Source organism: Schistocerca piceifrons, chromosome 3 (assembly GCF_021461385.2).
Source record: "Schistocerca piceifrons isolate TAMUIC-IGC-003096 chromosome 3, iqSchPice1.1, whole genome shotgun sequence".
In the NCBI taxonomy this organism is placed as follows: Eukaryota; Metazoa; Arthropoda; class Insecta; order Orthoptera; family Acrididae; genus Schistocerca; species Schistocerca piceifrons.
The window spans coordinates 120,783,474-120,790,157 of record NC_060140.1 but is presented as its reverse complement, the minus strand read 5'-3'; positions in this window follow the sequence as shown (position 1 = coordinate 120,790,157).

Sequence of the window (6,684 nt, the reverse complement as noted above, 5' to 3'; positions counted from 1 at the left end):
TGAAATGGAGCGAGGACCTAAGATTGATATTAAGGGACGCAGATTGTCGCCTTCGGTTTATTGGGAGAATTCTGGCGTAGCACATCTATAAAAGAGCGAGCGTACAGAACACTTGTCTTATATGAGGTTACCTTGTGTTGTTGGGATTTATGCAATACTGTTGTGACGTGGCCTGGTTAGTTGTGTAAAAGTTTTCTGACTGAAGTATAGTACTTCTTACGGAGGAACCTAGTAAAGAAAGAAGAGCGCCTGCGTCTGCACTTACATCTACGCAGAGCGTACGGAGCGTAGCGGAGAGTACATTGTACCACCACTTGTCACTTCCTAACTTGTCTCGCTCGCAAACAGAGCGAGAGAAAAACAACTGTCCGAATGCCTCCGTATCTACATCTACATGGATACTCTGAAAATCCCAATTAAGTGCCTGGCAGAGGGTTCATCGAACTATCTTCACAATTCTCTATTATTCCAATCTCGTATAGCGCACGGAAAGAATGAACACCTATATCTTTCAGTAAGAGCTCTGATTTTCCTTATTTTATCTTGGTGATCGTTTCTCCCTATGTAGGTCGGTGTCAACAAAATATTTTCGCATTCAGAGGAGAAAGTTGGTGATTGGAATTTCGTGAGAAGATACCGTCGCAACGAAAAACGCCTTTCTTTTAATGATTTCCAGCCCAAATCTTCTGTCATTTCTGTGACACTCTCTCCCATATTTCGCTATAATACAAAACGTGCTGCCTTTCTTTGAACTTTTTCGATGTACTCCGTCAGTCCTATCCGCTAAGGATAGCACACCGCTCAGCAGTATTCTAAAAGAGGCCGAACAAGCGTAATGTAGGTCTGTTACATTTTCTAATTGTCCTGCCAGTAAAACGCAGCCTTTGGTTAGCCTTCCCTACAACATTTTCCGTGTGTTCCTTCCAATTTAAGTTGTTCGTTATTGTAATACCTAAATATTTAGTTGAATTTACGGCTTTTAGATTAGACTGGTTTATCGTGTAACCGAAGTTTAACGAGTTTCTTTTAGCACTCATGTGGATGACCTCACACTTTTCGTTATTTAGGGTCACCTATCAATTTTCAAACCATTCAGATAAGTTTTCTGAATCGTTTTGCAGTTTGTTTTGATCTTCTGATGACTTTATTAGTCGATAAACGACACCGTCATCTGCAGACAACCGAAGACGGCTGCTCAGATTGTCTCCCAAATCGTTTATATAGATAAGGAACAGCAAAGGGTCTATAACACTACCTTGGGGAACGACTGAAATGAATTCTGTTTTACTCGATGACTTTCCGTCAAATATTACCAACTGAGACCTCTCTGACAGGAAATCGCAAACCCAGTCACATAACTGAGACGATATTCCATAAGCACGCAATTTCACTACGAGCCGCTTGTGTGGTACAGTGTCAAAAGCCTTCCGGAAATCCAGGAATACGGAATCGATCTGAAATCCCTTGTCAATAGCACTCTGTACTTCATGTGAATAAAGAGCTAGTTGTCTTTCAGAGGAAGGATGTTTCCTAAATCCATTTTGACTGTGTGTCAACAGATCGTTTACTTCGAGGTTATTCATAATGTTCTAACACAATATATGTTCTAAAATTCAGGTGCATATCGACGTTAACGATATGGGCCTGTAATTTAGTGGATTACTTCTACTACCTTTCTTGAATAGTGGTGTGACCTCTGCAATCTTCCAGTCTTTGGGTACGGATCTTTCGTCGAGCTAACGGTTGTATATGATTGTTAAGTATGGAGATAATCCATCTGCATATTCGGAAAGGAACCTAATTGGTATACAGTCTGGACCAGAAGACTTGCATTTAATACGTGATTTGAGTTGCTTCTCTACTTCGAGGATATTTTGCAAGAGAGTCGTACTGGACCAGTTGTCACAAGAGAACACCTGTAAGAAAGAAAACATAGTTTGACTGATCCAAGTTATCCATCGAGAGGAGCATTATTTTGGTTTGTTGTTGGGTAAGAGACTGAACACTACAAGCGAATGCTTCTGAAACGTAGTTCTCCACGAACAACCTGCGCGACTACTACGGTTTCTGCCGAGAAGTTTGTTACGTCGTAGTCACGAACGAGAGTGTTCCAAAAGGTGCACGAGAAAAGGCTCTCGCAATACGCGAATCGCACACAGCTACTAGAAAATACCAGAGAGGGCGACCGTTTTTAAGATTTTTTAAATGTTAAGGATAATAAGTTGCCGTCTCTTCGTCTAAGAATAGATGATGAATGCAGCTAGCCGCTAACTTTGTGTAATGTCTTGTCTGTATAGACGTGTATCTGTTGCCTTTAAGATCCCTTCACCTTCACACAAATCTATACAGTAAAGTGAGGGCCTCCCATTTCTTGGTTGATCCGTGATAAGACAGGCGAAAAGTTAGACTAATGGAGGATTATTAGTATTATATCTATTTTCATTCTCTCTCTCTCTTTCTCTCCTTTATCTATGTACAGTTTTTAATATAATATTTCATTACGTGAAATCAGCCAAATAGGATCTTTGGTGGAGTCCTTCGTCTTGGTAATCAGCGGCTGGCTTGCTGTAAGAGATCTTTACATTTATTATTACTGTTAAACACTGCATTCAGTCGGGAGAATCAATCGTGTGGACAATTTGTTCCTTTTACGAAAGATTGCGAATTCCAGATGTGTACGAAGCCTTTTTGGACGATTTAACACAGACTCAGTGATTGCAGGCTCTCTTCGACACAGCTGAAACTTCCCCACTAATTACAGGGCCAACGTGATCATCAAATGATTCAGAAAAAACTCATTCGTTCATTCATTCCCGAACAAAAAAGTCACAAACCTTATTTATGAAGGAAATTGTGTATTAAAACAATATCCATTACAAATCCAGATCTCCGGTGATTCCACGCCTTAATTATTTTCCTTTTACAGTCTCTTTCTCTTCAAACAAATCGCTAGCGGCACAAATGTTAATTGGCTCGCTTTAGCAAGAAGAAAAGCAGAATATGTATCTCTCAGAAACACGTCAATCCCTCAACAGATACTCCAGAAGCTGTTCTAGATACCACTCTAACAACCATAGAGAATGCATATCTGCATCTCTGTTATTTCAAAGAATAAACGCACTAGAAAATACTTTGACGTCGTCGTGCTGTCGCCACATATATTACGAGAAAATCAGATCAGATACTTTTCCAAAGTGAATGAATGTGTATGGTATGATTGACAATGATTAATTGGTGCGTGGTAGAGGGTATTTTCTGTGGGGACATTACAATGCCCCTCGCAGCAAGCGAAGTTTGTGAGCCTAATTTTGATTTACCGAACACACTTCACGAGCTATCTATTAGTGTGGGTAACCCGGAAGTGATGAGTGTCAGTCCTCCGACTGAAAAAAAAAAATTATGTTTAAGACAGGCGTAGAAAAGAAACATTGAAAACAGAAGAAATGAAGAGACAGGTACCGCGGCTGTATTGCTTTTACGTGCATCAAGGTGTTATGTCTGCTGTGCACAACCAAGGAGGATGATCTTTCATGAAACTGTTATCAGGGTCTACCCATTCGGGAACTTCCTTAAGCAGGGAAACCTTGGAAAACCTCTTAAGCCTAGACCCCCAGCCTACGGTACATAGAAGATAGTAAAGCCTACAGAAGAGAAAAAATAATTTTTAAATTATTCTCTAAAGGAAAGATAGGGTTCGATTTATATAACGATTTGGAGAAGAGTGATTTGTGCCTCTAGCAAAAAAATTTTACAATAAATAACTCGATTTTTTTTTTTTTTTTTTTTTTTTTTACAATCTTGTTCCCAGGACAATATCTTGCGGTGCTGAAACTCCCCCGGATCTTGCAATCTTGCATGCCCCGACGTCCACATTTGTAGTCGGTCTTCTACGCGGCCTACAATGGGAAGAGTAGAAGGAACAGGGATACCAGATTTCACATGCAACATTCATTCCAAAAGAATTAGCAATTACCGAAAGGGAAAATCTTCCTGTAAAAGAACTGGTTAGGTTGCATCGTCCAAGATTCTCCCTTTTGAAAACAAAATCCTTATGGCTTCATGCATCCTTTTTCTTACGATGTACTCCAAAGAATTTAGCCATTGACTTAAGGTTTCCATTTATCTATTGACTAATGCTGTTGCCGAACACATCATAATATTTGAATTTTCTTTTGGACTTCGCATCACCACTTGTGCTTATAAGTCCGAAAATTCTGACACATTTTCTGTCAATGATTTAATCTTCGTAATTTAAAGGATTCATGCAACTTGCAGTAGATTTTGGATTCAAATCATCGAATAATGGAAAGTGTGGTTCATTTTATACAAAGACATAATCCATCATTTCCTTGAAAAGTCATATCATTTATCTATACTCATAAAATTTCTATCCTAAATACATATATTTCTCCGCTTGATTGCTGTAATGTAAAAGTTATTAGTATTGAGGAATGTGGATTCACTTCTTTCATTTATTCTCTGATTCATCCGGCATTCATACATGCACATATATGGAAATGGATTTTCAAACAAAATTCCAAAGTGAACAAGACTCATTAAATAACTACTAATTCTATGAATATTACTTTCTTTTGACATTCAACAATAAATCAAGAACTCTTAACGTCTAATTATGACACTTTTTTGAAGTTCAACATCAATCAGTTTCCCTTCGCGTTTGATGCGAGTCTCTTACAAAGCATATCTATGTCGTCTATATCGATTCTAACTCTCGCGCCGACGTCAAATTGTTTTGCGCGGGAAATTATCTTTGCGGCGTTAACCGTCACTCATGATTCACTGCCTGAACGCATCACTTCACACGTTTACACATCTAAGCGTGCACTTGAAATTATATATGAACATTCACTGGGAACCTCTTTTGATTATGCAGCGTCATTTTCGGGAAATATTTCTTTCTTCTTGAAAGTTATTCAAATCCTTTATAATTCTTGATGACATTAGCAATGCTAAAGTTCCATGTTTACCCAAACACAGGTGAAGCCTATCTCCACTATCTTCTTTGCAGCACTCGATAGTAATAGTTAGTCACTATTTCTACAATCTGTGTCACTGATTAATTATTTCAGTTTAAAGTTTTCCAACACTAAACACACACAGTTTATTGTTATGTTTTTACGAGCGTTCATCTCTGTCACTCGCAAAACCATTCCTCCCTATCTTCTAATCTTCATTAAATTTTTTCAAGTCGCTATGGGAAAATAACCATTTAATTTTGTTAGATCCTGGGTATGCTAACAGATAAGCCCCAGGGTTCGGAATTTGTAGAATGATGTGTGGGCCAGTATATAATAACTCCCATTTCTTTATAATCTTCTTTATTAAGGATGATTTGGTATGTCTTTTGACTAGTACCTTCTCTCCGACGTGTTACTCCTGTACCCTTCAAAAGGTTCAAATGGCCCTGAGCACTATGGGACTTAACTTCTAAGGTCATCAGTCCCCTAGAACTTAGAACTACTTAAACCTAACTAACCTATGGACATCACACACATCCATGCCCGAGGCAGGATTCGAACCTGCGACCGTAGCGGTCGCGCGCCTGTACCCTCTTCATTAATTTGTCATATTGTTGTTTTCTCTGATCAGCCTTTTGCGTCATATTTATGATGGATTGTCCTATTTTTTCTTCCCAAGGCATCTCAGTTTCCTGAGTTTTGGGCATATGTTCAGTCCAGAAGTTTTCTTCTTTTGCCTCGAACATCAGTTCATGAGTTGTATATCCAGTGGAGGAGTGGAGCATGTTGTTGTATATCTGCTCAAATTCTTCCATATAATTTGCCCACGCAGTCTGCTTATTATGGCAATAGGTCCTCATAAATCGATTGAACTCTCTAAAAATTCTCTCAACCAAATTGCCTTGTGGGTGGTAAAATGATGTTAGTATGTGTTTCACACCGACTTGAGACAAAGCCTGTTTCCATCGGAGTCCCGTGAATATCTTAGCATTGTCTGTTATGATCACCTTAGGTATACCAACATGAGGAAGAAAATCCGTTGTCAATCTTAATTCAATTACTTTGGCTGTAGCCTCCTTTATTGGGTTTAGCTTTACGTATTTCGTACACACATCGAGAAATGCCAACAAATATCTAACACCACCTCTTGAAGTAGGTAACGGTCCACACAGATCGCACGAAATTAATTCTTTTGGATCTTGGACTAATATAGAGCATAATGGGTGCTTACTCCATTTTGAATCCGGCTTTGTTTTTTGACAGATTATGCATTTCTTCAAGACCTCATGCACTCTGCGCTTTAAATAACAGTACACACTTATCTTGTCTGCACATTTTGTCGCACCGAAGGTTAAATGGGTGAACCATACGAGTTTCTCTATTTGTGCCTCAGGTATACAAACACACCAACGGACTTTGTTTGACTTTCCACAGCGAAAAAATAATACGCCATTTACCAGCTTGTAATAATTTGTCATCTGATCCAAAGATTGCTGGCTCGAGTCCTGTCACGGTCGCCGTTTTAACATTTTTTAAATGTTAAGGATAATAAGTTGCCATCTCTTCATCTAAGAATAGATGATGAATGCAGCTAGCCGCTAACGTGTATCTGTTGCCTTTAAGATCCCTTCACCTTCACACAAATCTATACAGTAAAGTAAGGGGCTCCCATTTCTTGGCTGATCCGTGATAAGACAGGCGAAAA